Genomic DNA, 12024 nt, shown 5'->3' with positions numbered 1-12024 from the left:
GGGTGGGTGGTTGTGCAAACACCAGTGTGTGTTTTATGGGAGGAAGGGCAAATTAAAGAGGGGGAGTACGGGCTCTCACTGGTTTGACGAGTCTGACCTGGAAGTGAAGGGTGAAGATACGTGGGTGCAAGTAGGCGCCCCTCTCCCTTCCATGGCTTCCATGGTTATCTGTGTGGGCAGGGGAAGAGCATACAATCAGAATGTGCAGGCTGGATCTCATAGATCCAGGATGGGCAGGTGAAATCATGTCCATCTTCATCATTCTAGGCAGGATTACAGATGTAATGCTTCTCTGAAGATTCTGCCTTTGAGTAACTATGGGGCACATAAACACATGTTTAAATTTAATATTCATCTTAGAACAATCAAGCAATCTGAGGGTGTCACTTCTGAACCTTATCGTTTTCATAAGTGAAATGGGAGTAGTACTACCAGCTGTTTAAGACTATCCGGATAAACAGAGCACAGTCCTGGGCACACTGTAGCAACTCAAAAAATCAGTGTTGTCTTTTAGATGGAAATTCCTCTTGCTCGGGAAAGAATACAAGGCTGGAAGCCAAGTGCTCTGGAAACTAAATTCTGCAAGTGACTTGCAACATATGAAGTCCAAAGTAGTCCATTCTTCTTTGTCTCACCCTCCGGGTGACACAACTGTGCCCACATTTTGTTTCCTGAGGTTGGAAAAGGAAAAGATCCGCATGAATCTGATGTTCATGTCTTGTCGAGACTGAGCCTGATGCTTCCTGCTTCTGAATCCTCGAAACCAACTTCCTCACTTGCCAATCTTAGGCTGCCTGTGACCAGACTGTCAGCTTCTTCATGTTCCTGCTAACTTAAGCACCAGTAAGGAAGTGTGCCCAAATCAAGAGATGGGAGCTAAAAATGTTTCCAGATTCCTGGAACACTTCCTAAAACTAAGATTCGCATCTCTCTGGCACAAATCAACTGTTAGGTTGGAAGAGAGAAGAGGTGCAATTGATGAGCTCTCGCCCCTTTCTGGTGTCGGGATCCTGTGGATGACAGGAGCCGCCATCGCCATGACAGTCATTACCGGCACTGAGCACACGCAGGAGTTTAAGACAGCATTCTAGACTGTCATTCTCTTGCCTGTTGCCTAGCAGGATCTTCATCCATGTTGACCTCATCTGCAAAGGATACAGAGTCAAAACAATGTGAAATGTGATGGTATCCCGGGAAAGTCCTGGAGCAGGGAATTTCTGTCTTGCTCATACAAGGGGCGGGAGAAGCAGACTAGGTCCACTACAGCACTGAGATATGTCTGCTTCTTCGCATCAGCAATCTGCTTCCAGTCCCAGGCTGCCCAGGAGCCAGGAGGATATTTGTCCTGCTGCTCTAGTTTTCACTGTGAGAAAAGGATGCCTGAGAAAATACACACAGATTTGTACACAGGTACAGGAGCAAACTAAAAACGGATTTGATTGATTGCCTACAGAGATCATGCAGAGAAATCATGGAAATAAGGCAGAGTGGGCACGGAGAGAAGGGAATTCACTGGCCTGCCTTTTTACGCAGTTCAAACTTGAAAGCCTTGGTATATGTCACACGGCCATCAGATAACAAACAAGCAAGCAAACCGACACTCCTAGTGTGGGTAGAGGAGAGGAGGAACCCAAAATGAACTACCAATAGAAGACATTAATGTCACTGTGCTAGGAACCATGTCAAGGGGCAGGGACAAGAACGGAAGCTGGCCTGGGGAGATTGTTCAGTGGGTAAGAGCACTCGCTCTGCAAGCATGAGGACCTGAGTTCAAATCCCCAGCGCCCGAATAAAAAAGCCAGTGTCTGTAACCCATAGCACTGGGGGTTGCAGAAACAGGTGGGTCCTGAGAGCCTGCTGGCCAGCCAGCCAGCTTCCAATTCAGGAAGAGACCCTGACTCAAGGCAATAAGGTGGAGAACACCACTTTATTGTACCCCATACATGAGCACACACAAGCTCGAGCATGCATACACACGTGCACACGCACACATGAGTATACACACACGAGCATAAACACGAGTAAACACACACAGGAGTGTAAACACATATACACCATATTTTGACTATGCTTTTTTTTTCAAAAAAGACAGAAACTATTTCATAAATGTGTCTCACATTTATGGGTTATAATTCTTTTTTAAAAGACTTTTAGAAGGAATTTTAATTTGTTTTTTTATTTTTTATATGCATTGGTTTTTGACATTGGTGTCAGGTCCCCTGGAACTGGAGTTACAGACAATTGTGAACTGCTATGTGGGTGCTGAGAATTGAACCTGGGTCCTCTGGAAAAACAGTCAGTGCTCTTAACTGCTGAACCATCTCTCCAGCTCTGGGTTATAATTCTTAAAGTACTTTCTGTGCATTACAGGAGTGAGTAAGTGACTGTGTTATGAATAAAGAAGCTAAATTTATTTCTGCTGGGGAAGGGAGTTAGAGATTCTAAAATGGAGACTCAGATAAACCCTCTGAGCTGGTGTGGAATTGGAGGCTTCATTAACTCATGAATAGGTGAGAGACAGACAGACAGACACATAATAGATAATTATAGACAGAGACATGTGTACGCATGTATTTGGACATCTTTCCTAGCTCTCTTCCCTGAAATAACAAAAAAGATTTCCCCTGGAGTTGTCAGCACATCTAACACCCAAGCCTTAATTTCTCAATACCATTTCTACCAGAGGAAGTGACAAGTCTTTGGAGAGTTCTCCACCAGTGCAGGGAGAAGACAAAATGAGCTTTAAATGACTTATACTACCAGAAAGGAAAGAAATACTCAAAGAGCGACGCTGGCGTGTTGAAAGAATGGCAGAACCACACAAAGGTCTCTTGGTTAAGCATGAAAGAAGTTGATCAGCAAATAAATGGAGCTTGTGGATTGTACTACCTGGAATAAAAATAAAGACCAGTGACTCCATATTGATATAAACAAAAAGCTTAATAAATAACTCAATTCTGGAAAAGAGACATGCAACAATTCTGATAAATAAAAGCAGGAAGACTGACAGCAATAAAAGAGGTCCAATTTAGAAACTATTGCAGTAGCATAGATGCTTGTAGGATGCTGAGACTCAGAGTGGAAAGTACAGTGAGATATTGGCATAATCTCAGGTGTGCTTCTACAAAACAACAACAAAAACAAAATTCTAGCCAGGCATAGTGGTGCACACCTTAAATCCTAGCACCTTAGAGGCAGAGGCAGGCAAAGCTCTGTGAGTGTGACGTCAGCCTGATCTGCCTATCAAATCACAGGCCAACCAGAGCTACCTAATGAAACCGTGTCTCAAAAACAACAAATAAAATTACGAAGAAAAATTGTATCTTTGCAAAGAAATGCTTAGCAAATGAGTCTAATTCAATGATCATCAAAAGTTATTTTTTTTGTGTGTCATTCCTGCCAAAAAAATTTTTCACAACCTGACTTTAGCATGAGAAAACATCAAACAAACTAGTAGACATTCTGCAAAAGCATTGGCCAGTCTTCATCAAAAATGCCATGGCCTTAAGAAATAAAGCCTCAGGGTATCATCACGTGTTGGAGGAGACTAAAGAGACACAACACATGAATGCAATAGGTAATTGTGGATTGGATTCTGCTCCAGAAAAGGACATGCTGATTTAGTAACAGTGCCTTGAGAAAAGATGGCATTTAGGAAAGCTGGGTGAAGGCTATGTGAGAATTCATGCCATATTTGCAAGTTTGGTATATTATGATAAATGTTTTATGTTTTGCAACTTTTGTAAATAACATTATTGCAAAATAGTTTTAAATTTTCAGAAGAGAAAACTGAAATAGTCATGACCTGACTTCCTCACTACTCTTAGGGTACAAACCAAAGTATTTTCTAAATTATATCTATTTATTTATTTGTGTTATACATAGAAGTAAGAGGATATACATGGAAATAAGTGGACAGCCTAGGGATTAAATCCGGGTCATCAGACTTGGCAGCAAGAATCTTAATGCCCTGAAACATCTCACTGACCCTAGATCAGACCTCGAACACAGACTCCACACTGTCCAAATTCTTGCATAGATAGTCCCAGCCCATCCCTGTAACCTGCTTTTCATGGAATGCTCCTTGCTCTGTGTTGCTCACTGTATGCCTCCTCCAAAAGCATTTGCTCATAACTATTTTAATGATGTCAGTGCCTGTGTTAGACAGAGCTCCACGGGATGGGCAAGCAATGCCATACAACATACCTTCCATGCTGATCAGTATGAAATAGATCTTCAGTGACATCTCTTGAACAGCACATGACTAAATAGGATGCTACAAACCCCATCGTTCCTAAAATTCAAACAAAACATAGGGCACTTTCGATTCTCCAAGTCAAATGGACATCTTTTTGTTTGTTTGTTTGTTTGGGACAGAGTCTCACTCTGTAACCCAGGCTGGCCTTAAACTTGCAATACTCCTACATCAGCCTTTTTACTGGGATTCCAGGTGTGTGCTATCATGCCTGGTTTGTTGCTGTTTTTTTCTTTTTTAATGATACACCCAATTCACACTAGGACTTGTCATGTGGGAGGTAACCAGGTGGTCCCAGTGGTCATCTTGGAAGTCTGTCTTGGTATGCAAATGTGTAGGCATTGTCTCAACCTAGGGCCTTGAGTTGTTAGGGAAAGTCCTAACCAGCAATGTTAACAGCAACTTTGTAGATCTGTGCTTAGAGCTGTGGGAGGCAGCAGGGTGCAGTTCAAGTGGACAAAGTCATATCTTGAGCTTTCTAATGAGAAAGGCTCATGTGCTAAATAAAGCATTAGCTCCCAGCCTGGTGCCGTCAGGAAGATGTGAGCACCTGAGTGGGTAGCGCCTACTAGAAGGGGTTGAACCCACTGGGAGGCTGTCCGGGAAGTTGGCTGTGGGACCCAAGCCCCAGAAGTTGGCTGTGCTCTGTGTTGCTCCCTGGTCACAAGAGGGGCAGTTCTGATCCACTGCATGCTCCCTGTCATTACCATCCAGCCCCCCATCAAAAGCCTGAGGAAAAAAATAACTCAATTGCTAGAGTCTTTAAAACTGTTATCTAGGAAAAAAAAAACTTTTCTCTTTATAAATTGACTCTTCCAGTTATCTGTTAGAGCAGCAAATCTGAACATTATTGCCATTTTGTAGACTAGGAAACTAAGAAATAAAGAAATTAAGAGACTTACTTCTCCCCAACCAAGTGGCAACTAATGAGCTACTTGGCCTTGAGCACTGTCTTTTCAATAACCCCCTTAAAATTGTATCTTTTCCATCATCTTCTCAACAAGAAACATTGTCCAACTCAATGTGGGTGGTTGGGTAGGAAAGGCCTCTTGAAAGCCACTCCTGTGGTCACTGGGCTCTGATGATCTGTAACATCAGGATAGGAGTGCACATTTGACAGTGTCTGGCAATGCCACCTCCATTCTCTAGCTTAGCTGATGAGACTAGATGAGAACTTGGCCAGCTCAGGAGGGGTAGACACCACCTGAGAGTGGTCCTCAGTTGTATGGGCGTCCTGAACCTATTGCCCTCTGGATTCAGTTCATGAGGCTTGAGGCTAGTTCAGGAAGAAGAAGACTGCTAACCTCTCACTGTCCCTGTCTTCCAGCTGGAGCTCTGTAGTCATGAGCCCTCAAAGAGCTCGTGAAAGCCTACAGAGACAGTCTAGGAGGAGGGTCAGCGCGAGCATTCTACCCACTGACGCACGATGTCCCCAGATGTCCAAACTGGTGCTTAATTAAACCAGTGAAGATGGATGGGGCGGACTTAGCAATTCTAAGCGTGTTTACAATGTTGTTAACTAGCCTCTCAGAGAATGATAGGCTAAACCAGTGGTGGTGGTGCACGCTTTTAATCCCAGCACTCGGAGGCAGAGACAGGAGGACCAAGGCCAGACTGGTCTACAGAGCGAGTTCCAGGACAGGCTCCATAGAGAACCAGCACTCAGAGGCAGAGACAGGAGGATCTCAAGTTCGATGTCAGCCTGGTCTACAGAGTTCCAGAATAAGCTCCAAAGCTACAGAGAAACCCTGTCTCGAAAAAACAAACAAACCAAAAAAAAAAAAAAAAAGAATTGAACAGGCTTTTCCAGACCCTGACCTAAGGCTTACTGAAATTCCCTGCCCCCGTGTTGAACTCCAGCCTCTTCTCCCTCACTGTCATTACCTAACTCAGTCACCTACAATCACCTGCCTCCTGGCATCCTGATAACCAGGCCCAGGCAGTTCCTGAAGATAAGACAGCCTTGTCTGGACAGAGAACTCCTGGAGGGGGAGCGTGGGGACTGGTATGTACCTCACTGGAGTGCTGTCAACTTCCCATCCCCCCTTTCCATATAATCTCTGGTTGTCCCCTTTCCTTTCACAGATGCCCTTTTCCTGTTGTGCCTGCCCCTCACTGTTTGAAATAAACACTCCCACCTGCTGAGTCATCTTTGGCCTCTGAAATCTAACATTCTGTATGCATCTTTCATTTTCTGTATGTGTCTTTCATTTTCTGTATGTGTCTTTCATTTTGACATAATCACCGCTGTGCTTAGTCTCCTTCGCGTGGAAAAACTGACAGTGGTCAAACTGGGTGTGATGTGTACCGTCTATAATTCTAGTCTCTTAAGAAGCAGAGGCAAGAGGATCACAAGTTCAAGGCCTCTCTGTGCACAGAGTGAGTGCAAGGTCAACCTGAGTGACTTAGTGAGACTCTATCTCAAAACAAAAAGTTAAAACCCAGTGATGGTGCACACACCTTTAATCCCAGCACCGAGGAGGCAGAGGCAGGCAGATCTCTGTGAGTTCAAGGCCAACCTGGTCTTCAGAGAGAGGTCCAGGACAGGACACCAGGGCTACATAGTGAAACCCTATCTCAAAAAAACAAAAATAAATAAATACAACTATTTTTTAAGTTAAAAAGGATTGAAGATGAGGCTCGGTGGCAATGTACTTGCCTGCCATGAGTGAGGCCCTGGGTCAGTAACACACACATATGCATGTGCACACAACAGACCAATCAAATCAAACAAAAGAAAAAAATTTAAAATCTTCCTTAGCTTCACATTCTCAAAAGCATGATTGTGCGTTAGAGCACTAGATCTCCCCTCAATGACAGAAACACACTGCACCTGTTCTGCCCAGGTGAGTACCCACTAGCTACACGGAACTACAGAGACCTAGAAGGTGCTAGTTCACTTTGATAGGAACCAAACTTTTAACTTCATTTTAATTAATCAAAATTAAAGTTGTTGAGATTTACTTGTGTGTGTGTGTGTGTGTGTGTGTGTGTGCATGCCATGCATAGTATGTGCACATGAGTGCAGCTGCCCATGAAAGGCAGAAAAGGGCATCAGAGCCCCTGAATCTGGAGTTGCACACGGTTGTGAGCCCCCTGATAAGGGTTCTGGGCCCTGCACCAGTGTCCTCTGCAAGAGCAAACAGTGCTCTTACCCCCAGCACCTAAAGCAGAGCTTTCATGTGGCTGTGGTGTGTACGACCCCGAGTCTGGTCAGTCTGCTATGCTCTGCCTGGAAGTACTTGCTGAGCACCATTTATTCTCCCCTCTTAAGACTGACATTTGTACCCTGAGAGCCCCAAACTGAATTTACAGGTCACTAATGGTGCCCTCCTCGGCTCTGTTGTGCTCTGGGTTTATTGTTTGTCTTTTCTCTCAGTAGTCTTTGGCAGAATTGGCAAATTCCTTGCCAGCACAAGGAATTTCTGGAGTCTTCTTGGACTCCAGAAAGATGTGCCCACATGTTCTCTAGTAAGTACATCAAGTTGACGCCAGCTCTGGGGCTCTGTCCCCAGCACTCTTTCTGTGGGAATTCTCTTTCTCTGCATAGATAGATAGATAGATAGATAGATAGATAGATAGATAGATAGATAGATAGATAGATAGATAGAGATAGATAGAGATATATATTCTTTGGGAATTTCACAACCTGCACCCCAATTCCACTCACCTTCTATTCCCCCATATCTGATACTCAACCTTGCAGCATCCTCCCAAAAGAAAAAAAAACTAAGAACAAAACAAAACAAACAAACCCAAAAGAAAACCCCTCTTCACTCTTCTGTCATTCCCACCTCGCCACCACCTCTTCTTTTGTCCTGGTGGCATTGGGAGCCTCAGTGTGTCCCTAGTGTCCCCTTTTGTCCAGTTAGCCTTACTTGCAAATGTTCATTGCAATGAGTCATTGGTCTGGTTCAAGGCCTCTGATTTCTGGTCCACCCTCATCACTGGGTCCTCACCAAAACCCCTCTCAGATGTGCCAAGGCTGCCCAGAGTCATGGAGATCCTGTAGGCAACATTCTACAGGACCAGTCCTTGCACAGGCTCCAGAAGGATATACATGGGGTAGATATTGGGGTGGGCCAACCCAAGGCCCTGGATGTGGGCCTCTGTGGAAATTGAGCTGGTCAGTCTGAGAAACGGGGGGCGGGCACTCAGGCAAGGGGTAGAGCCAGCTTTTCTACACTCACGCCATCAGGGCCAGTTCTTCCATGCCCTTGGTGAGGGATGTGGCCATCTCTCCTGAGTGCAGGAGCCGGCCCTCCCATGAGGGTCAAGGCCAGCTCTCTTGATGCAGTGCTCAGTGAGGGGCAGGGCCAGCAAAGGGTAGAGCCTGCTCAGCATGGCCCTCTGATTTAATCACATATGGTTCCCATGGCCCCCTGTGGTAACATGGGCCATAGACATCAACACAGGCCCTGGTTTCAGTACTACCACGGACCCAAACTTGGCCCTCAGCTACAGCTCTGGCGTGGATATCACCATGGCAACTGGTAGCAGCCCAGGCTACTCAGATCTGTATGGTCCCTACTGCCGCACGGCCCTTGGGCACCAACGTGGTCTCAGGTGACTGACCAGACATCAGGCATCCGCATGGCCCTCAATGACAACAGGAGCCACCAAACGTCAAGTCAGACCCTGGTTGCTGTAGGGCTACAGACCCGAACATGGCCCTCAGCTTAGCTCAGGCCTAGACAACACCATGGCCCTGGGTTGCAACACAGGCCACTCAGATCTGTATGGCTCCAGCAGCAGCATGATCTTCAGACTCCAACAAGGTAGCAGGTTTCTGTCCAGACCCTGGGTTTCCGGGCAACATGGGCCATGGACATTAACACAGACCTGGACTGCGATAGGACCTTGGCCCCAGACATGGTCTTTGGTATGTTGGACCCTAGTGTCCAATCACCGAGGAGGAGGAGTCGCCCCAAGAGACCATCTCTCATCACAGCTGATGTAAAAGCATGAGGATTTTATTAATTCTGTCATGACAGGGTCTTCCAGCAGTCGGGAGGCTAGAAGACCCTGAATGTCTGGTACAGGCTATTCTTAAAGGGGAAACACCACAGAAGGAACGGGTGTCTGGGGGTTGTTCTTTAACTATTATGATTCGCTTATTCAAAAAGGCTATTACCAATAATTGGCTGGAGAGTGGTTGCCAGATCAGATGAGGTAAAGGGAAACTTCTGAGGGTCACTTTGCCCCTTTCCAGGGACTAAATCAAAACATCAGTAACTGAGTCAACACCTAAGGGTTATCTTGCCCCTATTCAGGGAGATGGAAAGTTCCCAACATCTCAGTACGTGCATGCATAGCTGTTATGTTCTTGGTTCCCAGGGGAGGAGGGGAAGTACTAAGAGTTGTCAGAAATGGTTTCAGAATTGTCTTAAAGTTCTACAGGTAGCAGCCCGGACCCATGGTTATTCTGAACCCAGGTGGCTGAGAAGGTCCCTCAGTATCCAGATCAGTATCCATAGCTGCAGTGTGGATCTTGGACACCAGCATGGCCCCAGGTGGTGGGCCAGACCCCAAACATCCCCACAGCCTTTAATGGTAGCATTAGCCTAGGACATCAACTCAGATTCTGACTGCAATAGAACCTTGGACCCAGACGTGACCCTTGGCAGCAGGCCCAGGCCCGGATGTCACCATGGCCCTGGCTGACAGGCAGGCCTCCCACATCAGCCTACTCCTCATCCCTTCCCTTTTTCCATTCTGCCTCTCTCTACAGCACAAGAACCATTCCCCTTCTCTTTCTCTCCCATTTCTCCAGCACACATTAGCTCATCGTAATGGCATCCATTCACCCCAGACTGCAAGAAGCCAGGCGGGCCTGTGGATGTCCTCCTGCCTGCCCATGCCTTGAGAACCCAAGCTATCTTGTGGGTGGCTTCCAACAGCCTGAGCAGACAGAACAGTATTTCCCTGTCTTTTTTATAGCTAGCTCATTATGACTGTTCAAGTTTCTGGTTAAATTTCAAACCTCCAGAAGCAAAACCAAAAGTCTTTGCTGGGTGTTGAATCTGAGGCAGCCTCAGCCTTTGCTTTCACCAGATCAGCCTCTGCTCACCACAATCTTATCTCTCCTTATTTATCGATTTGGTTGTCTTATTTACTTCCTCTTTCTACAAACCAAACATAAATACTATGAAAACAAAGACTTTGTACACCTTGCAGAAGAATTCTTGGCACGTAACCAGTCCTCAGCAAGTGTTTGTCTAATGATTAGATGAAACTGTGCTCTAGGACTGTCTAAACGGGTTGTGGCCAACAATGAAAATGCTACAGACACCCGCGAAACAACTAAAATATTTCTGGTGGGGGGTGGAAATTAAGAAATAAGTAATGATCTCAGACAAACAGTTTCAGTGTAGAAGATTGGTTTGTTTTGTTTTGTTTTTAATTGTTTTTATTGAGCTTTATATTATTCTGTGCTCCCCTCCATTCTTCTCCCCTCCTGTTCTACCCTCTCCCATGATCCCCATGCTCATAATTTACTCAGAAGGTCTTGTCTTTTTCTACTTCCCATGTAGATTAGATCCATGTATATCTCTCTTAGGGTCCTCATTGTTGTCTAGGTTCTCTGGGATTGTGAACTGTACACTGGCCTTTCTTTGCCTTATGTCTAAAAGCCACATATTATATTTTCTTTCTGGGTCTGGGTTACCTCACTCAATATGGTGTTTTCTGGATCCATCCATTTGCTGAAAATTTCAAGATGTCATCTTTTTTTTCCCACTGTGTAGTACTCCATTGTAGTACTCCATTGTGTACATTTTCCTTATCCATTCTTCTGTCGAGGGGCATTTAGGTTGTTTCCAGGTTCTGGCTATGACAAATAATGCTGCTATGAACGTAGTTGAGCACATGTTCTTGTGGCACGATTGAGCATCCTTTGGTTATATACCCCAAAGTGGTATTACTGGGTCTTGATGAAGGTTGTTTCCTAATTTTTTGAGAAATCATCACACTGATATCCAAAGGGGCTGTACCAGCTTGCCCTCCCACCAGCAATGCAGGAGTGTTCCCTTTACTCCACAAACTCTCCAGCATAAGTTGTCATCAGTGTTTTTGATCTTGGCTCTTCTGGTATAAGAAGGAATCTCAGAGTTGTTTTGATTTGCATTTCTCTGATGGCTAAGAATGTTGAGCATTTCCTCAAGTGTCTTTCAACCATTTTAGATTCATCTGTTGAGAGTTCTCTGTTTAAGTCTGTACCCCGTTTTTTGTTGTTGTTGTTGTTTTGTTTGTTTGTTTTTGCATTATTTGTTCTTTTGATGACCAATTTCTTGACTTCTTTGTATATTTTGGAGATCAGACACCTGTCTGATCTGGGGTTAGTGAAGATCTTTCCCTATTCTGTAGGCTGCTGTTTTGTCTTTTTGACCGTGTCCTTTGCTTTACAGAAGCTTCTCAGTTTCAGGAGGTCCCATTTATTGTTTCTCTCAGTGTCTGTGTGACTAGGGTTATATTTAGAAAGTGGTCTCCTGAGCCAATGCGTTCAAGTGTACTTCCCACTTTCTCTTCTATGAGGTTCAGTGTGGTTGGTTTTATGTTGAGGTCTTTGATTCATTTAGACTTGAGTTGTATGCATGGTGATAGATATGGATCTATTTTCATTCTTCTATATGTTTATATCCAGTTATGCCAGCACTATTTGTTGAATATGCTTTTTTTCCATATGACATTTTTTGCTTCTTTGTGAAACATCAGGTGTTCATAGATTTATGGATTGATGTCCAGGACTTCAGATTGGTTCCATTGGTCCT

This window comes from Chionomys nivalis, chromosome 5 (genome assembly GCF_950005125.1).
Source record: "Chionomys nivalis chromosome 5, mChiNiv1.1, whole genome shotgun sequence".
In the NCBI taxonomy this organism is placed as follows: domain Eukaryota; kingdom Metazoa; phylum Chordata; class Mammalia; order Rodentia; family Cricetidae; genus Chionomys; species Chionomys nivalis.
The sequence above is the reverse complement of the archived record's forward strand: the minus strand, read 5'-3'. Positions refer to the sequence as shown.